General features: G+C 49.4%; 1 protein-coding gene across 1 annotated transcript in view; it reads left to right on the plus strand.

The window, feature by feature from the left end:
* KMT2B (lysine methyltransferase 2B) overlaps positions 1 to 21,915 on the plus strand; it is an 880,409-nt gene that overhangs the window by 415,625 nt on the left and 442,869 nt on the right.

Genomic DNA, 21,915 nt, shown 5'->3' on the forward strand with positions numbered 1-21,915 from the left:
CGCAGCTTTCATTGAACTTTAGCATGTAAATGTTTGGTAGCTGTGGAACTTAGTGCTATCGAGAAACTAAAATTGGATTGAATACTCTTCTGTTCAGGTACCCATTCAGGTTTAGACACATTGTCACAGATTCTATGAAGGTTGCCCAAATTTGGGTGTGGATCTCTGATCCGTCCGCAAACTAATTCGTTAATGAGTTATTAACAAATAAGTGCAAATTAACTATTAATGTTAATTTGCACTAATTAGGACTTATGCAAGGATCTGCATATGTGGTATTCTATAACACTGTATGCTTAAATTGTGTCATGCACAACTGTGCCCCTTCAGGGTGGTGTTTGGCAAGAAAATATGGTCAGTGTGTGTCTATGTGGTTGACGGGGGCTGGGGGTTGGAGAGCTGGGTGTCAATGGTCCATATGGATCAGAGTTTAGAATGAAAGTGTTTTATTGGAATTGGGTCATGGATTTAATATGCCGCCTTTCTGTGTTACAACCAAAGTGGTTTACTTTGTATTATAATTCCTGTGTTGGGGAGGAGAAGCTGAAGAGGAAACGTGGTTCTTGCAGAGTAGTATAGTGAGGATTCAGGTAGTACTGAAGTAGTTTGTGTAGAGGAAACTGAGGAGCGGCGTTCATCTCTGCAGGGTGACATTAAGGATAGGTGAATTATTGCAATAGAGTCTGACAGAGAAGCTAAGAAAGGAGGGTGGTCTCTGCTGAACAGTTCTGTATGTGTGATCAAGACTTGGTTGTATTATTGGAGTATTGTATAATGCAAAATGCAGACTGAAGTTGGTTATAGGGGTTGTATTTTATTGAGAGTTTGAGAAGGGGGAGTGAAGTTGAGAATTGAAGATAGTCTTTATGATTAGGGACTGGTGGGGAAAAGGGTATTTGTAGGAAAGTGTTGAGAAGATGGCCTAGACCAGTGTTTCCCAAGACTAGTCCTGGAGTACCCCTTGCCAGTCATGTTTTCAGGATATCCACAATGAATATGTATGAAAGAGATTTGCATATAATGATGCAGTTTATGCAAATCAAGTTCATGCATATTCGTTGTGAATATCCTGAAAATCTGACTGGCAAGGGAGTACTTCAAGACTGAACTTGGGAAACACTGGCCTAGACTATGTAAAGACATGCATTCTTTTTTCATCATTCTATCTATATATAACTTTTTCTTCAAGGACAAGCAGGGTAGCAAGTCCTCACAAGTGGGTAACATCCAGGGATGCTTGAAAGGATAAAGCTCTCCAGCTTAGAAAACCTTTTTGGAAGGTTATTAGAGGCATTACTGTACATGCTTGTAACTTCCATATTGCGTCATGGTGTGGACCTAATTTTTTTTTTTTTTTTAATCCGCTTAGCCAGTAAGACTTAACCCACTTTTCTCTCACTCTCATCTGGTAAATTTTCTTCGCTTTTACCTGCCTTTAGCTTCTCTAATTAGGGTTTTGATGGTCCAAGTTTTCTTTGTGTATTTTCCTTTCTCCGAGGACAAGCAGGCTGCTTGTTCTCACTGATGGGTGACGTCCACGGCAGCCCCTCCAATCAGAAACTTCACTAGCAAAGGTCTTTGCTAGTCCTCGCGCGCTCATGCGCACCGCGCATGCGCGGCCGTCTTCCCGCCCGAACCGGCTCGTGTTCGTCAGTCTTCTTTTGTCCGCGCTCGGTACGGTCGTGTTTTCGCCGTGTCGTGCCCCGCAAAGTCGACCTCGCGCGTTCTCTTCATGTAAAAAAAAAAAAAAAAAAACATTCTGTGTGTGGAAAGGGACTCTTCGGTCTCTTTTCCCCCGATATTTCCAGCTTTTTCGCCCCGGTAAGTTTTCTTTCGTCGTCGGGGTAGGCCGCTTTTAGGCCTCGGGTCGAAGTTTTCGTCCCCTTGTTTTTGTGGTGCCTTTTCCGCCATTTCGACTTTTGATCTCGCCGGCGTGATTTTTCCGCCCATGACATCGAAGTCTCCCAGCGGCTTCAAGAAGTGCACCCAGTGCGCCCGGGTCATCTCGCTCACTGACAGGCACGCGTCGTGTCTTCAGTGCTTGGGGGCTGGGCACCGCCCGCAGGCCTGTAGTCTGTGTTCCCTTTTGCAAAAGCGGACTCAGGTAGCGAGATTGGCCCAGTGGAACGTTTTGTTCTCGGGCTCTTCGTCGACATCGGCACCGGGGGTATCGAGTGCATCGACGTCTTCAGCGTCCAGACCTTCATCCTCGGCTGCCAGTGCATCGAGGCATCGGCCCTCTGCATCGGCGCTGAGACATCAGACAGCTGCGTTGACGTCGGTGGTACCGGGACCTCGTCTGCTGATGTCGTCGGACGGTGGTGATTCGTCTGGAGTGCAGGTGAGGGCTGTCCATTCCCCTGCTGGTGGCGGTGAGCCTTCGGGTGGGTCTCCCCCTACCCTGAGGGCTCCTGCGGTACAGCCCCCCCAAGACCGACCTCCTTCGGCCTCGGCCCCAAGGAAGCGACGGCTGGATTCTACGTCCTCCTCGTCGGTGCCGGGAAGCTCCAGTGACATGCTTCGTTCCAAGAAGTCGAAGAAGCATCGTCATCGGTCTCCTTCCCGTGTCGGCACCGAGAGCTCTGGGTCGCCGTGGGAGTCGGCACCCAGTAGGCATCGGCACCGAGAGGACCGCTCACCCTCTGTTCAGGAGGTGTCGATGCGCTCCACTCTGGACAGCCCGGAACAGCCTCCACGCCCGGAACAGGTTCTGACGTCGACGCCTGCATCGACCTCCATGCCTTTCTCTGCAGCCGCTCTGAACGAGAGCCTCCGGGCCGTTCTCCCAGAGATTCTGGGAGAGCTGTTGCGCCCTACCCCTCCGGTACCGGCGGTGCTTGCACCACCGGTACCGTCGAGCGTGGCGCCGGCTGGTCCATCGCCCGGGGTGAGGTCTCCGGCGTCGGTGCCGCGTGCGGTACCGGCTGCCGTCGCCTCCCAGGAGGGCTCCCCGACTACGTCGGCGGAGGGAGCTTCGCCGATGCGGGCGAGGGAGTCTACCTCTCGACGCCCCCATCGTGGACGTGGCTCCACAGAGTCGGGCACGGTTGCAGACACAGGTCCGTGAACTTGTGTCTGACACCGAGGGTGAGGCCTCGTGGGAAGAGGAAGAAGACACCAGATATTTCTCTGACGAGGAGTCTGAGGGTCTTCCTTCCGATCCCACTCCCTCTCCTGAGAGACAGCTTTCTCCCCCCGAGAGTCTGTCTTTCGCTTCCTTTGTCCGGGAGATGTCTACGGCCATCCCCTTCCCGGTGGTTGTGGAGGACGAGCCCAGGGCTGAAATGTTTGAGCTCCTGGACTATCCTTCTCCACCTAAGGAAGCGTCCACTGTACCCATGCGTCCACTGTACCTAAAAAAGACATTGCTGGCGAACTGGACCAAGCCTCTAACTAATCCCCACATTCCCAAGAAGATCGAGTCCCAGTACCGGATCCATGGGGACCCAGAGCTGATGCGCACACAGTTGCCTCATGACTCTGGAGTTGTGGATTTGGCCCTAAAGAAGGCTAAGAGTTCTAGGGAGCATGCTTCGGCGCCCCCGGGCAAGGACTCTAGAACCTTAGACTCCTTTGGGAGGAAGGCCTACCATTCTTCTATGCTCGTGGCCAAAATTCAGTCCTACCAGCTCTACACGAGCATACACATGCGGAACAATGTGCGGCAGTTGGCGGGCTTGGTGGATGCGCTCCCCCCTGAGCAAGCCAAGCCTTTTCAGGAGGTGGTCAGGCAGCTGAAGGCGTGCAGAAAATTCCTGGCCAGAGGGGTGTATGACACCTTTGATGTTGCGTCCAGGGCCGCTGCTCAAGGTGTGGTGATGCGCAGACTCTCATGGCTGCGTGCCTCCGACCTGGAGAATAGAATCCAGCAGCGGATTGCGGACTCGCCTTGCCGTGCGGATAATATTTTTGGAGAGAAAGTCGAACAGGTGGTAGAGCAGCTCCACCAGCGGGACACCGCATTCGACAAGTTCTCCCGCCGGCAGCCTTCAGCATCTACCTCTACAGGTAGAAGATTTTTCGGGGGAAGGAAGACTGTTCCCTACTCTTCTGGCAAGCGTAGGTACAATCCTCCTGCTCGACAGCCTGCGGCCCAGGCTAAGCCCCAGCGAGCTCGCTCTCGTCAGCAGCGTGCGCCTCAGCAAGGCCCATAGGCTCCCCAGCAAAAGCAAGGGACGAGCTTTTGACTGGCTCCAGCAGAGCATAGCCGACATCCAAGTATCAGTGCCGGGCGACCTACCAGTCGGGGGGAGGTTAAAAGCTTTTCACCAAAGGTGGCCTCTCATAACCTCCGATCAGTGGGTTCTTCAAATAGTCCGGCAAGGGTACACCCTCAATTTGGCTTCAAAACCTCCAAATTGTCCACCGGGAGCTCAATCCTACAGCTTCCAGCACAAGCAGGTACTTGCAGAGGAACTCTCCGCCCTTCTCAGCGCCAATGCGGTCGAGCCCGTGCCATCCGGGCAAGAAGGGCTGGGATTCTATTCCAGGTACTTCCTTGTGGAAAAGAAAACAGGGGGGATGCGTCCCATCCTAGACCTAAGGGCCCTGAACAAATATCTGGTCAAAGAAAAGTTCAGGATGCTTTCCCTGGGCAACCTTCTACCCATGATTCAGCAAAACGATTGGCTATGCTCTCTGGACTTGAAGGACGCCTATACGCACATCCCGATACTGCCAGCTCACAGACAGTATCTGCGATTTCAGCTGGGCACACGTCACTTCCAGTACTGTGTGCTACCCTTTGGGCTCGCCTCTGCGCCCAGAGTGTTCACGAAGTGCTTGGCTGTAGTAGCAGCGGCACTTCGCAGACTGGGGGTACACGTGTTCCCATATCTCGACGATTGGCTGGTGAAGAACACATCCGAGGCAGGAGCCCTGCAGTCCATGCAGATGACTATTCGCCTCCTGGAGCTACTGGGGTTTGTGATAAATTATCCAAAGTCCCATCTTCTCCCAGTGCAGAGACTCGAATTCATAGGAGCTCTGCTGGATTCTCGGACGGCTCGCGCCTATCTCCCAGAGACGAGAGCCAACAACTTGTTGTCCCTCGTCTCGCGGGTGCGAGTGTCCCAGCAGATCACAGCTCGGCAGATGTTGAGATTGCTAGGCCACATGGCCTCCACAGTTCATGTGACTCCCATGGCCCGCCTTCACATGCGATCTGCTCAATGGACCCTAGCTTCCCAGTGGTTTCAGGCTGCTGGGGATCTAGAAGACGTGATCCACCTGTCCATGAGTTTTCTCGAATCCCTGTATTGGTGGACGATCTGGTCCAATCTGACTCTGGGACGTCCCTTCCAAATTCCTCAGCCACAAAAAGTGCTGACCACGGATGCGTCTCTCCTGGGGTGGGGAGCTCATGTCGAGGGGCTTCACACCCAGGGAAGCTGGTCCCTCCAGGAACGCGATCTACAGATCAATCTTCTGGAGTTACGAGCGATCTGGAACGCTCTGAAGGCTTTCAGAGATCGGCTGTCCCACCAAATTATCCAAATTCAGACAGACAACCAGGTTGCCATGTACTACGTCAACAAGCAGGGGGGCACCGGATCTCGCCCCCTGTGTCAGGAAGCCGTCAGCATGTGGCTCTGGGCTCGCCGTCACGGCATGGTGCTCCAAGCCACATATCTGGCAGGCGTAAACAACAGTCTGGCCGACAGGTTGAGCAGGATTATGCAACCTCACGAATGGTCGCTCAATTCCCGAGTGGTGCGCCAGATCTTCCAAGCGTGGGGCACCCCCTTGGTAGATCTCTTCGCATCTCGAGCCAACCACAAAGTCCCTCAGTTCTGTTCCAGGCTTCAGGCCCACGGCAGACTGGCATCGGATGCCTTCCTCCTGGACTGGGGGGAGGGTCTGCTGTATGCTTATCCTCCCATACCTCTGGTGGGGAAGACTTTGTTGAAACTCAAGCAAGACCGAGGCACCATGATTCTGATTGCTCCTTTTTGGCCGCGTCAGATCTGGTTCCCTCTTCTTCTGGAGTTGTCCTCCGAAGAACCGTGGAGATTGGAGTGTTTTCCGACCCTCATCACGCAGGACGAAGGGGCGCTTCTGCATCCCAACCTCCAGTCTCTGGCTCTCACGGCCTGGATGTTGAGAGCGTAGACTTTGCCTCTTAGGGTCTGTCAGAGGGTGTCTCCCGTATCTTGCTTGCTTCCAGGAAAGATTCCACTAAGAGGAGTTACTTCTTTCTGTGGAGGAGGTTTGCCGTCTGGTGTGACAGCAAGGCCCTAGATCCTCGCTCTTGTCCTACACAGACCCCGCTTGAATACCTTCTGCACTTGTCTGAGTCTGGTCTCAAGACCAACTCTGTAAGGGTTCACCTTAGTGCAATCAGTGCATACCATTACCGTGTGGAAGGTAAGCCGATCTCAGGACAGCCTTTAGTTGTTCGCTTCATGAGAGGTTTGCTTTTGTCAAAGCCCCCTGTCAAGCCTCCTACAGTGTCATGGGATCTCAATGTTGTTCTCACCCAGCTGATGAAACCTCCTTTTGAGCCACTGAATTCCTGCCATCTGAAGTACTTGACCTGGAAGGTCATTTTCTTGGTGGCAGTTACTTCAGCTCGTAGAGTCAGTGAGCTTCAGGCCCTGGTAGCCCAGGCCCCTTACACCAAATTTCATCATAACAGAGTAGTCCTCCGCACTCACCCTAAGTTCTTGCCAAAGGTCGTGTCGGAGTTCCATCTGAACCAGTCAATTGTCTTTCCAACATTCTTTCCCCGTCCTCATTCCTGCCCTGCTGAACGTCAGCTGCACACATTGGACTGCAAGAGAGCATTGGCCTTCTACCTGGAGCGGACACAGCCCAACAGACAGTCCGCCCAATTGTTTGTTTCTTTTGATCCCAATAGGAGGGGAGTGGCTGTGGGGAAACGCACCATATCCAATTGGCTAGCAGATTGCATTTCCTTCACTTACGCCCAGGCTGGGCTGGCTCTTGAGGGTCATGTCACGGCTCATAATGTTAGAGCCATGGCACCGTCGGTAGCCCACTTGAAGTCAGCCTCTATTGAAGAAATTTGCAAAGCTGCGACGTGGTCATCTGTCCACACATTCACATCTCATTACTGCCTGCAGCAGGATACCCGACGCGACAGTCGGTTCGGGCAGTCAGTTCTTCAGAACCTGTTCGGGCTTTAGGATCCAACTCCACCCCCCGAGGGCCCTGTTTGTTCTGTTCCAGGCTGCACTCTCAGTTAGTTGGTAAATTTTTTAGGTCAATCTCAGTTATATCCTCGCCGTTGCGAGGCCCAATTGACCATGGTTGTTGTTTTGAGTGAGCCTGGGGGCTAGGGATACCCCATCAGTGAGAACAAGCAGCCTGCTTGTCCTCGGAGAAAGCGAATGCTACATACCTGTAGAAAGTATTCTCCGAGGACAGCAGGCTGATTGTTCTCACAAACCCGCCCGCCTCCCCTTTGGAGTTGTGTCTTCCCTTGCTTTGTTTGCTACTTATGGGACTGACGAACACGAGCCGGTTCGGGCGGGAAGACGGCCGCGCATGCGCGGTGCGCATGAGCGCGCGAGGACTAGCAAAGACCTTTGCTAGTGAAGTTTCCGATTGGAGGGGCTGCCGTGGATGTCACCCATCAGTGAGAACAATCAGCCTGCTGTCCTCAGAGAATACCTTCTACAGGTATGTAGCATTCGTTTTTTGGTGATCTGGCCAGACTGGATTTTCTTCAAAATTGAGTCATTTGATTTTGTAGCTGCTGTCTCTTTCAGTGATATGTCCCTTACAAGGGCCCCCGTGGTCAAAAAAGAATTGTAGTGAATCAAGATCAAATCTAATGTGAACACCTAAAACTAGCACTTGCAGTGCCTTGAGTTCAGTCACAAACCCTTTTAGTGCTATTTCTGTTCACAGATGTCTAATAGTTATTCAGAGCTAGTGTGAAAAAATATCTGGCACTTCTAAGCTCTATCTGTCGACATCTGCATCAGAGGTATTGGTCTTGAGGGGTATAGGAGCTGCACCAGATGCTAGTGACGCATAGATGTTGAGAGTGCATTGATCTCCCTCAGGGTTGAGCATCAGTAGAGGCCACATTGATCTGGCATTGTCTGAGTCACACCTGAAAAGGTCAGTTTGTTGAGCATCAGCATCAGGATGTGTTGGTGTGCAGTGTCGAACATCAAGATAACTGGGATGTTGCTGTGCCCCTGGATGGACGTCCACTCAACCTCTTCAAAATTGGAGGGGTAGTACCGGCCTACAAGGATTCAAGACCAGGCTACTGATACTTTTTGGGAGACTCAGGAGGACACGGCCTTACTGACTTGCACATTCTATAACATTGTCAGTGCCAACATCCGAGAAGGATATGATCAGGAAGAGTCAGTGGGAGACTTAGTGGAATCATTGCATGACATGATGTGTTCAAGCCAGCAGTCAATTTTTGAGATCCTGAAAGGTGGTTCATTGGTACTTATACCTCAAAGGGTCTTGGAATCTGCTGCCCTAGTGTCCATCTTCATTGTATTCTCTCTGTGTCTCTCATCCCTGCTTCCCATGAGCAACAAGCTGTGACTGGCTTATGGGGCCACTGCAAGTATGATTGTTTTAATGGCAGGCCCTAAATGGAGTTAGGTTGCCAATGCTACCCTTACCATCCCAAGGCAATGGAAGGTTAAGTGATATGCCCAAGACTACAAGGAACTACTATGGGATTTGATCCTGGACCCTCTGGTTCCCAGCCTGCTGCTCTAACCATTAGGCTACTCTTCCACCCCTTCAGTTCATCAGGAGAGGAAATTTTTCCAGGGCATAGGCATGCACTGGAATCTAAAAGTCTTTGTTCTAGAGTTGCCCTCAATGAAGGAATCATGGCTAACCAGATTCAGACCTAGACCTATGCTTCCCCATTATTGTCTGGTCTAAATTAGAGCATTCCTGGGATTCTGAACCATTTTCAGATCCTCCTCTAGCAGCTGATAATGGAACGGGATGAGTTTATACTGATGTAATATTGGGTGATCATCTGATCCAGTGTTAAGACATGCATGGAGAGGGTTTATTCAGAAGTGAAGGTTCCAGACTTAAAAACACTAACTTTGTCAAGATGGAGGACTATCTCAAGGAGTTGTTAGCAGGATGGAAAAATCTGGAGGAAGTAGAAAACAAATGGGCAAAAATGAAAGAAGCTATTTTAAGAGCAACAAGCCTTGTTAGGAAAGTGAAAGTAAGAGAAAAAGCCTCATTCGTTTTGAAAAGATAATGAAAAGAGTTTAGCCTTCATAAACTACAGAAGATCACAGAAAGAGGAATCTGGAAAAGCTAAGAGAAACTGGGAAAGTAGGAAAGCAAAGATACAAATGGAAACAAAAATAGCAAATAAGTTAAAACAGGGGACAAGATCTCTTTTTATCTCCTCAAAATATATATTTTTTTAAAGTACGTCAGTTCTACTCCAGGATCATGGCAAACCAGTCTTAGGTGCCTTCCTACTAAATTGAGGGGAGGGTTTTTCTGTATGCATACCCTTCAATGCCCCTCATAGAAAACAACTCTTAAAATCTGAGTAAGATACAGGAGTCCATGATTCTAATAGTTCCCTATGTCACAAAACAGGTCTAGTTTCCTTTTCAGATGCTAGCCATAATTAGACCTATAGACTGAGGCATTCTTCAGCCTTGATCATGCAGGCTGTAAGGACAATGTTACATCCCAGCATCAGATTCCTCTCCCCTGCAGCCTGGAGGTTGAAAGGGTGACCTTGGCTGGTTTGAATCCACCTCATCATGCTTTGTAGATCCTAATGACTTACACTAGACAATTCAGTTTGAAGCAGAAGAGGTTTGTCATCTGGTGTGACAGAAATGCTGTTGATAATTTTTCCTGTCCCTCATGAAAACTACTTGAATGCCTTGTATATTTCTTCAAATCAGATTTAAAACCAGCTCCATTAGGGTTCATATTCATGTAGTTTGTCATTTATCACCAATGAGAAAGTAAGCCCATCTCTTCACATCCTGTATTTGTTATTCTCCGAGGACGACTGGGTGACGTCCATGGCAGCCCCCTCCAACCGGAAGAGTTTCACAGCAAACTCAAAAAAGTCTTGTGTGTTCCCGCCCGTGCGCGACTGCTCCCGCTCAGTTCTTCGTTTTGCGCGGTGGAAAGAGACTGCGTTGCGTCCCTCTCCTCTCAGCCCTTGGAAACCGTCTGGCGATTCGTTCGCTTTTTCTTTGTTTAGTGGTGCCGTCCACGCTTTCTTTTTCGTCTTTTTCTAAAAGTTTTTAAAAAAACAAACTTGTTTTTCCCTATAGTTTTTAGTTTTTGGCCGCCTTAAGTTTCCTTTCGCCACCGTCGCAGCCCTTTTGGCTGCGCATCTGTGATTTTTCCGTCGATGACATTGAGGATTCCCAGCGGCTTCAAGAAGTATGGTCGGTGCGGCCGGGCAATCTCACTTTCCAACACCCATGCTTGGTGCCTTCAGTGCCTTGGGCCTCAGCATAACCTCAAAGTGTGCAAGTTGTGTCTTAGCTTAAAAAAGCGGACATAGCTGATGAGACAAGCTCAGCGGGATCGTCTTTTTGGAGCTTGGCCCGGCTCTTCGACTTCAACAGCATCGGCACCGGTGGCGTCGACTTCGGCACCGGATATGGCATCGACCTCAGGAGAGCAGGTACCACAGGCCCGACGACCACCTCTCGCTGGGAGCAGTGAGCAGTCAAGTGGGCCTCCACCTGCCTCGACAGTTCCTGCTGTGCAAGCCCATCGGGACCGACCCTATTTGGACCCGACCCCGAGGAGGCGTGTGGCTTCCATGTCCTCCTCGTCGAGCCGATGACGTGCATCAAAAGAAACAAGCTAAGAAGCATAGTCATCGGTCGCCCCCTTCTCACGGTACCGGGAGCTCCAGGGCGTCGAGGGATTCGGCCCCCGAGAAGCTTCGATGCCGGGAGGACCGCTCCCCCTCCATCCAGGAGCTGTCGGTCGTCGGACAGTCCTGTACCGCCTTCTGGCCCCGTGCAAATTCTATCTCCGACTCCTGCACCGGCCCCCCAGCCTTTCCCGACAGAGACTCTGGACGAGCGCCTCCGGTCCATTCTTCCAGATATCCTGGAAGGGCTGCTACGCCAGTCTCTCCTGGTGCCGGGGGTGCTTGCACCCTCGGCACCGTAGATAGAAGCGCAGGCTGGCTCTGGCCCTGTGATGCGGTCGCCACACCAGTACTGCTTGCGGCATCGGTCTCGACCGCCACTCAGGTGGACTCTCCGTTGACGTCGATGGAGGGAGCTTCGTCCCCGCTGGCGCGGGAGTCCACCTCTTGGCGTCATCATCGAGGACTTGGTTCTTCGCAGTCGAGACGGGCCCGTTTTCGGACTGAAGTCAGGGAGCTCGTGTCCGACACCGAGGAGGAGGCCTCGAGGGGGGAGGAGGAGGACCCTAGGTATTTCTCTTCCGAGGAGTCCTGTGGTCTTCCCTCCGACCCCACTCCTTCGCCGGAAAGGAAGCTTTCGCCACCATAGAGCCTTTCCTTTACCTCCTTTGTTAGGGCTATGTCTGTGAGCATTCCCTTCCCCTTGGTTACTATGGTTGAGCCGAGGACTGAGATGCTCGAGGTCCTCGACTATCCATCACCACCTGAAGAGTCTTTCACGGTACCGTTGCACAATGTCCTAAAGGAGACACTGCTTCGGAACTGGCTGAAGCCCTTATCTAACCCCACCATCCAGAAGAAAGCCGAGTCCCAGTATAGGATCCACAATGACCCGGAGTTGATGAGGACTCAGTTGCCACATGATTCTGCGGTGGTGGATTCTGCTCTCAAGAGAGCCAAGAGTTCGAGGGATACCGCCTCGGCGCCCCCGGGGCGCGAGTCTCGCACTCTGGACTCTTTTGGGAGGAAGGCCTATCATTCCTCCATGCTCGTGACCAAGATCCAGTTTTACCAGCTCTACACAAGCATCCACATGTGGAACAATGTGCGGCAACTGGCGGACCTGGTTGACAAGCTTCCTCCGGAGCAGTCCAGGCCTTTTCAGGAGGTGGTCAGGCAGCTGAAGGCGTGTCGCAAATTCTTGTCCATGGGTATTTATGACACTTGTGAAGTTGCATCCAGATCCGCTGCCCAAGGTATAGTGATGCGTAGACTCTCATGGCTGCGCGCCTCTGACCTGGACAATCGGACCCAGCAGCAGCTGGCGGATGTTCCTTGCCGGGGAGATAATATCTTTGGTGAGAAAGCCGAGCAGTTGGTCGAACAGCTTCACCAGCGGGAAACTGCCCTCGACAACCTCTCCCACTGGGCGCCTTCAGCATCTACCTCTTCAGGTAGACGAATTTTCAGGGGAAAGAACACTGCTTCTTACGCTTATCCTAAGCGTAGGTACAATCCTCCTTCCCGTCAGCCTTCCCAGGCTCAGCCCCAGCACGCTCGTTCGCGTCAACAGCGTGCGACCAAGCAGGCCCCAGCAAAAGCAAAGGACGGGCTTTTGACTGGGTCCAGGAGAGCATAGCCGCCATAAAAGTGCCCGTTCCGGACGATCTACCGGTTGGGGGACGTTAAAATTTTTTCACCAAAGGTGACCTCTCGTAACCTCTGACCAGTGGGTTCTCCAAATAGTGCTGTGCGGGTACGCCCTCAATTTGATCTTCATTCCGCCAAATTATCCACCGGGAGCTCAGTCTTTCAGCTCCCACCACAGGCAGATACTTGCCGATGAACTCTCCGCCCTTCTTTGCCAATGCAGTTGAGCCCGTGCCACGCGGGCAAGAGGAGCTGGGATTCTATTCCAGGTACTTGCTTATGGAAAAGAAAACAGGGGGGATGCGTCCCATCGTAGACCTGAGGGGCCTGAACAAATATCTAGTTCGAGAAAAGTTCAGGATGCTTTTCTGAGCACCCTTCTTCCCCTGATTCAGAAAAACGACTGGCTATGCTCCCTGGATTTAAAGGATGCTTATTCTCACATCCCTATACTGCCAGCTCACAGACAGTATCTGCGATTCCGTCTGGGAACACAGCATTTCCAGTATTGTGTGCTGCCCTCTGGGCTCGCCTCCGCGCCACGGGTGTTCACAAAATGCCTGGTGGTGGTTGCGGTGTCGCTACGCAAGCTGGGGGTGCATGTGTTCCCTTATCTCGACGATTGGCTGGTGAAGAGCAACTCGGAGGCAGGAGCTCTTCAGTCCATGCAGGTGACTATTCAACTTCTGGACCTACTGGGGTTTGTGATAAATTTACTCAAAGTCCCATCTCCGCCCAGTCCAGTCACTCAAATTCATTGGAGCTGTGCTGAATTCACAGACAGTTCATGCCTATCTCCCCAAGGCGAGAGCGCAGAATCTTCTGTCCCTCACCTCTCAGGCAAGAGTGTCCCAGCAGATCACAGCTCGGCAGATGTTGAGACTCCTGGGCCATATGGCCTCTTCAGTTCATATGACTCCCATGGCTCGTCTTCACATAAGATCAGCTCAATGGACCCTAGCTTCCCAGTGGTATCAGGCTGCAGGGAATCTAGAGGATGCAATCTGACTACCCGCCAGTTTCCGCAATTCCCTTCACTGGTGGACAATTCGGTCCAATTTGACGTTGGGACGTCCTTTCCAAATTCCTCAGCCGCAAAAAAGTGCTAACAACGGATGCATCTCTCCTGGGGTGGGGAGCCCATGTCGATGGGCTTCACACTCAAGGACTGTGGTCCCTCCAGGAATCAGGTCTGCAGATCAACCTCCTAGAGTTGAGAGCGGTCTGGAATGCGCTCAAGGCTTTCAGAGATCAGCTGTCCTTTCAAGTTTTCCAAATTCGGACAGACAATCAGGTTGCGATGTATTACATCAACAAGCAGGGGGGCACCGGATCTCGCCCCTTGTGTCAGGAAGCTGTTGGGATGTGGCACTGGGCTAGCCGGCATGGCATGCTCCTCCAGGCCACATACCTGGCTGGCGTAAACAACAGTCTGGCCGACAGGTTGAGCAGACTTATGCAACCTCACAAGTGGTCGCTCAATTCGAGTGTGTAATGCAAGATCTTCCGGGAGTAGGGCACCCCCTCGGTGGATCTTTTCGCCACGCAGACCAACCACAAGCTGCCTCAATTCTGTTCCAGGCTACAGGCCCACGACAAGCTAGCGTTGGATGCCTTCCTCCTGCATTGGGGGACCGGCCTTCTGTACGCGTATCCTCCCATACCTTTGATGGGGAAGACTTTGCTGAAACTCAAGCAAGACCATGGCGCCATGATTCTGATCGCGCCCTTTTGGCCCCGTCAGATCTGGTTCCCTCTTCTTTTGGAGTTGTCTTCCAAAGAACCGTGGAGATTGGAGTGTTTTCCAACCCTCATCACTCAGAACAAGGGGGCACTTCTGCATCCCAACCTCCAGTCTCTGCCCTCATGGCCTGGATGTTGAAGGCGTAGATTTCGCTTCCTTGAGTCTCTCTGAAGGTGTCTCCCGAGTCTTGCTTGCTTCCAGGAAAGATTCCACTAAGAAGAGTTACTTTTTCAAGTGGAGGAAGTTTGCCGTCTAGTGTGACAGCTAGGCCTTAGATCCTCGCTCTTGTCCTACACAGACCCTGCTTGAATACCTTCTACACTTATCGGAGTCTGGTCTCAAAACCAACTCAGTAAGGAACCATCTTAGTGCGATTAGTGCTTACCATTTCTGTGTAGAGGGTAAGCCTATCTCTGGACAGCCTTTGGTCGTTCGATTCATGAGAGGTTTGCTTTTGTCAAAGCCCCCTGTCAAGCCTCCTACAGTGTCATGGGATCTCAACGTCGTCCTCACCCAGCTGATGAAACCTCCTTTTGAGCCACTGCATTCTTGCCATCTGAAGTACTTGACCTGGAAGGTCATTTTCTTGGTGGCTGTTACTTCAGCTCGTAGGGTCAGTGAGCTTCAAGCATTGGTAGCCCATGCTCCCTATACCAAATTCCATCATAACAGAGTAGTCCTCCGCACTCACCCTATGTTTCTGCCGAAGTTGGTGTCGGAGTTCCATCTGAACCAGTCAATTGTCTTGCCAACATTCTTTCCCCGTCCTCATACCCGCCCTGCTGAACATCAGTTGCACACATTGGACTGCAAGAGAGCATTGGCCTTCTACCTGGAGTGGACAAGCCCCCACAGACAGTCCGCCCAAATGTTTGTTTCTTTTGACCCCAATAGGAAGGGGGTTGCTGTGGGAAACGCACCATCTCCAATTGGCTAGCAGATTGCATTTCCTTCACTTATGCCCAGGCTGTGGAGGGTCATGTCACGGCTCACAGTGTCAGAGCTATGGCGGCGTCAGTGGCCCACTTGAAGTCAGCCACTATTGAAGAGATTTGCAAGGCTGCGACGTGGTCATCAGTCCACACATTCACATCTCATTACTGCCTCCAGCAGGATACCCGACGCGACAGTTGGTTCGGGCAGTCGGTGCTGCAGAATCTGTTCCGGGTTTAGAATCGAACTCCACCCCCCTAGGCCCATTTTTCTTCTGTTTCAGGCTGCACTTTCAGTTAGTTGTTCTTCGTAGGTCAATTTTTGTTATGTCCTCGCCGTTGCGAGGCCCAATTGACCCTTTTTGATGTTTTGATGGAGCCTGGGAGCTAGGGATACCCCAATCGTGAGAACAAGCAGCCTGCTTGTCCTCGGAGAAAGCGAAAGATACCTGTAGCAGGTATTCTCTGAGGACTGCAGGCTGATTGTTCTCACCAACCCTCCCTCCTCCCCTTTGGAGTTATTTTCTTTTCTTTGCTATTTTATTTAACTGAGCGGGAGCGGCCGCGCACGGGCGGGAAGACGGCTGCGCACAGGTGGGAAGACGGGCGCGCATGCGCGGTGGGCGTGCCCCACGCGCGGGACCTCCTGCGAGACTTCTTTGAGTTTGCTGTGAAACTCTTCCGTTTGGAGGGGGCTGCCGTGGACGTCACCCAGTCGTGAGAACAATCAGCCTGCTGTCCTCGGAGAATACCTGCTACAGGTATGTATCTTTCGCTTTCTTATGCAGAGCTTGCGTCTATTAAAGCTTCAAGTTACCCCCTTTATTTCAACATTGTCCTAACACAGCTGATGAAAGCTCCCTTTGAGCCACTGGACTTTTGTGACTTGATGTGCCTGGCCTGAAAGGTCTTATTTTTGGTGGCATTCACTTCACCACATTGAGTTAATGAGCTACAGGCCATAGTTTTTCAGCAATACAGTGGTTCTATGTACGTCTTTAAAACTTCTTTCTAAGGTGGTATTAGATTTTTCCTTTAATCCTTTTTCCAGCATTTTGTCTTGGGTTTCTTACCCACAACAGTGTATGTACCTTAACATGCTTTGGATGCAAAAATGTTTTAGCCTTCTACTTGTTGTGATCTAAAGCTCTTAGAAAGTCCACCGGCCTTTTTTTTATTTTGTTCCCTATAAACCTAAGACTGCCCTTGCCAACTGTATATTTTCTAATTGGCTAGCACACTGCTTTCCTTCACTTAATACCCATGAGATTTAACCTTAAGAGGGTCATGTCAAAGCTCTCAATTTCAGAGCTGTGATTGCATTGGTATCTCACTTGAGGTCAAGCTATGTGGAGATTTACAGAATTGTAACATGGACATCATTCTGTACCTTCACTTTTCACTGTTTGAAAAGGGATTCCCAACAGAACAATGTTTAGTCATTCAGTCCTCAAGAATCTCTCTGAGATGTACAATCCAGCTTCATCAGCCCATTGCCCATTGTGTTACATCTAGGGTGTCTTCATGTGTGTGTAAAAAAAAAAAAAAATAAAAGTAAAAAACTGGAAAAATTCATTGCCAGCAAAAACAAATTTTGGGGGGGTTGCCCATTGTACATAAGTACATAAGTAATGCCACACTGGGAAAAGACCAAGGGTCTGTCGAGCCCAGCATCCTGTCCACGACAGCGGCCAATCCAGGCCAAGGGCACCTGGCAAGCTTCCCAAACGTACAAACATTCTATACATGTTATTCCTGGAATTGTGGATTTTTCCCAAGTCCATTTAGTAGTGGTTTATGGACTTATCCTTTAGGAAACAGTCTAACCCATTTTTAAACTCTGCGAAGCTAACCGCCTTCACCACGTTCTCCGGCAACGAATTCCAGAGTTTAATTATGCATTGGGTGAAGAAAACGTTTCTCCAATATGTTTTAAATTTACTACACTGTAGTTTCATCGCATGCCCCCTAGACCTAGTATTTTTGGAAAGCGTGAACAGACGCTTCACAACCACCTGTTCCACTCCACTCATTATTTTATATACCTCTATCATGTCTCCCCTCAGCCGTCTCTTCTCCAAGCTGAAAAGCCCTAGCCTCCTTAGTCTTTCTTCATAGGGAAGTTGTCCCATCCCCGCTATCATTTTAGTCGCCCTTCGCTGCACCTTTTCCAATTCTACTATATCTTTCTTGAGATGCGGCAACCAGAATTGAACACAATACTCAAGGTGTGGTCGCACCATGGATCAATACAATAGCATTATAACATCCTCACACCTGTTTTCCATACCTTTCCTAATAATACCCAACATTCTATTCGCTTTCCGAGCCGCAGCAGCACACTGAGCAGAAGGTTTCAGTGTATTATCGACAACGACACCCAGATCCCTTTCTTGGTCCGTAACTCCTAACGTGGAACCTTGCATGAAGTAGCTATAATTCGAGTTCTTTTTTCCCACATGCATCAACTTGCACTTGCTCACATTAAACATCATCTGCCATTTAGCCGCCCAGTCTCCCAGTCTCGTAAGGTCCTTCTGTAATTTTTCACAATCCTGTCGCGAGTTAACGACTTTGAATAACTTTGTGTCATCAGCAAATTTAATTGCCTCGCTAGTTACTCCCATCTCTAAATCATTTATAAATATATTAAAAAGCAGCGGTCCTAGCACAGGCCCCTGAGGAACCCTACTAACTACCCTTCTCCATTGTGAATACTGCCTATTTAACCCCACTCTCTGTTTTCTATCCTTCAACCAGTTTTTAATCCACAATAGGACTTTTCCTCCTATCCCATGACCCTCCAATTTCCTCTGTAACCTTTCATGAGGTACCTTATCAAACGCCTTTTGAAAATCCAGATACACAATATCAACCAGCTCCCCTTTGTCCACATGTCTGTTTACTCTTTCAAAGAATTGAAGTAAATTGGTCAGGCAAGATTTCCCCACACAAAAGCTGTGCTGACTTGGTCTCAGTAATCCATGTCCTTGGATGTGCTCTGTAATTTTGTTTTTGATAATAGCCTCTACCATTTTCCCCGGCACTGACGTCAGACTCACCGGTCTATAATTTCCCGGATCTCCCCTGGAACCTTTTTTTATGTTTAAATCATATTTATTCAAACCAAATACACAGTAACAGAACTGTTTTGTTACAGAAATGGAGTTTTTACATTTTCTCCCCTTTCCCCCCCCCCACTCCCCCCCTCCCTTCCCCTTCCCGTATAGTAATATCACACTGTTCATACATTCAACAAATAACTTCGTGCAGATGGAGTTAATGTATTCCACAGGGGCGCCCACAGTTGTTGAAATTTTTCCCCTGCCCGTGATTCAAAGTTAACAATCTCTACCCTCTCTACCCGCATCATCAACAACATTTTCGAACGCCACTGTTGCAGGGAGGGTACTCTAGTGGTCAGCCACTCCATTAAAATAGTCTGTTTGCCAACTATTACAGATCTTGTCACAAACGCTGTAAAGCCCTTCACCAGTGGCTGCCGCAATTGGGGTTGTCCAAACAACAGCACCGGATCATAGTTCCAACGTTGATGCCAGATGTCATTAACATAATTTATAATAACTTTCCAGAATCCCTGTATGCTTTTGCATGTCCAAAACATGTGTCCCAAATTGGCGCCTTCCGCTCCACACTTCGGGCATTCCCCCCAGGGCGACAGACCCATGTAGAACGCTCTTCTAGGGGGGATATGCAGCCGAAAAGCAAATTTGTACTGTAATTCCCAATGTGCAGACTGATACGTCACTCTTCTGACTGATAGCACATGAGACCGCACCAAAGCTGGTGTAACTTCTGTTTCCAAATCTGCTGTCCACTGTTGGGATAAAGTTTTATAATCCGGTTCTGGCATAGTGTCTTTTATGTGCCTGTGGTGATGGGAAAGTGGCACCTTATGCTGGGCCCCCAGGGAGAAAGCCGACGCAAGTTCCTCCTGAGCATCCTCCGCCAGGTGTTCCCAGGGCAGAGACATCACATAATGCTTTAACTGTTCATAATGGAATCGCTCCCTTTCAAGAAGACCATATTCTGTTTTCAGGGCCTCAAACGATTTCATGTGCCCTTCCCGGGTCAGCACCTGCAGTAAGTACTCCAATCCCCGCTTTTTCCATTTCCTGAATGTCCCATACATACTGCCCGGCCTAAAGGCCAGGTTGTCACAAATGGGCAAATATGGCGAGATCTTTGTTGAAAAATGATGCATCCTGCTAACCCATTTCCAGGTTGCTGCCGCTGTTCTCATAATCAGGGATTGTTGCAAGACCTGTGGTACGGGTGCCCCAGTCGAGTGTAAGTAATTGCTAAAATGAGTCCCTAAAGTTAAACTCAGTTCCACAGCAGTATCTGAAAAGTCACTTATTCCTCGGAACCAATCGTTTATATTTCTCATTCCACAGGCCACATTGAAGTACCGCACACTCAAAAGTCCTAATCCTCCATACTCCACTGGCACGCACAACACCTTCATCGGCAAGCGAGCTTTTTTGCCCCGCCATAAGTAATGTTGAATCATTCTATCCAGTTTTTTCTCATCCTTCTTCTTCAGGTATAACGGCATTGTTTGTAGAACATATAGCCACCTCGGGGCCATTACCATGTTGTATAGGGCTATTCTGCCCAACAAAGAGAGAGGCAGTGTTGTCCACGTTTGTAGGCTATTTCTAGTATCTGTTAGCAGTCTTTGTATGTTAAGGTCATAGAGTTCTTTACTCTCTGCAGAAACCAAGACTCCCAAATCCTGGAACCTTTTTTAAAAATTGGCGTTACATTGGTCACCTTCCAATCTTCCGGTACCATGCTCGATTTTAAGGATAAATTGCATATCACTAACAGTAGCTCCGCAAGCTCATTTTTCAGTTCTATCAGTACTGTAGGATGAATACCATCCGGTCCAGGAGATTTGCTACTCTTCAGTTTGCTGAACTGCCCCATTACGTCCTCCAGATTTACCGAGAAGTCAGTAAGTTTCTCCGACTCGTCCGCTTGAAATACCATTTCCGACACCGGTATCCCACCCAAATCTTCCTCGGTGAAGACCGAAGCAAAGAATTCATTCAATCTCTCCGCTATGTCTTTATCTTCCTTGATCGCCCTTTTACTCCTCGGTCATCCAGTGGCCCAACCGATTCTTTAGCCGGCTTCCTGCTTTTAATATACTGAAAAAATTATTGCATTGCCCATTTTGTTTGCGTCTCTGATTTCTTTTATCATTTCTGTGTCTACCTGCTCATCCTGGCGAGGTGGACTGTAGTATACTCCTATCACCGTCCTTTTCCCTTTGATACATGGAATTTCAACCTACAATGATTCAAATGTGTGATTTGTGTCCTGCTGAATTTGTAATCTATCTGAGTCAAGGCCTTGCCTCACCCTATGCCTGGAACAATCTTCCTCAACCCCTACACCAAGCCCCCTCCCTACCCATCTTCAAATCTCTGCTTAAAACTCACCTCTTCAATGCTGCCTTTGGCACCTAACCTCTCGAGAAATATAGTATGCCCTATCAGATTGACTCTACACTTGTCTTTTAGATTGCACACTTGTCTTTAGATTGTACACCTGTCTTTTAGATTGTAAGCTCCTTGAGCAGGGACTGTCCTTCCATGTTAAATTGTACAGCGCTGCGTAACCCTAGTAGCGCTTTAGAAATGTTAAGTAGTAGTAGTAATATACAATGCTAACCCTCCACCAGTCCGGTCCACCCTATCACTACGTTATACTTTGTACCCCGGTATGACACCAGGTCTCAGTAATGCCTATTATATCCAATTTTTCATTTACTGCAATATATTCCAACTCTCCCATCTTATTTCTTAGACTCCTAGCATTTGCATATAGACATTTCAGAGTATGTTTGTTGTTCCTATTTGCATGATGCTTAGTACTTGACACTATTGATTTGCCATCTTTTGTCTGATCTTTAGTGTATTTAAGGGCACCTGGCCTACCACGGTCTGTTGTGCAACCTCACTATCCAGAAACCCTATCTTCCCTGTTTGTGAGGTATCCTTGCAAGATACTTTATCCCAAACAATGCGCTTTTGAGCGACTGTCGGCCTTTCCCCCATTTCTAGTTTAAAAGCTGCTCTATCTCCTTTTATGTTTAAATCTCTTTATTAACGCATCATGCAAAAGGTACATTCATAGTATTTCAACCAATAACAGTATTAATACAACTGAGTACTATTAATCCTATGTCAAAATGTCTAATCATTTTCTCTTTTATCCCCGAATAATACCCTCCTCCCCCCCCCCCCCACCCTCCTTTCCTTTATGGTTCATTTTAGTTGCTGATACCCTTCTGCGCGCAGGATTCACACGTTACAGAATATCTATATCTTTTAGGTTCCATTCTAACAAATATCATCTAGAACATTCCCTTCATCTTGCCCACCCTTCCCTTGACCCCATCCCCCCCCTCCTGTGACCCCCCCCTCCCTCCTCTATTCCTTCCAATCCAGTGCACGTTCTACTATATTATTGATTATACATTTGCATGGTATTAAGTAGTAAACTGCGGGCTCTGCCATTATGCTTTTGAATATATGGTTCCCAGACTCCAATGACCTATTACTGGCTAAATCCAGAGGTCAATATTCCATCCTCATTCTTCTTGATCTTTCCGCTGCTTTTGACACTGTCGATCACAGCATACTTCTCGATACCCTGTCCTCACTTGGATTCCAGGGCTCTGTCCTTTCCTGGTTCTCTTCCTACCTCTCCCTCCGCACCTT

The sequence above is a fragment of the Microcaecilia unicolor genome, chromosome 8 (genome assembly GCF_901765095.1).
Source record: "Microcaecilia unicolor chromosome 8, aMicUni1.1, whole genome shotgun sequence".
Lineage (NCBI taxonomy): Eukaryota > Metazoa > Chordata > Amphibia > Gymnophiona > Siphonopidae > Microcaecilia > Microcaecilia unicolor.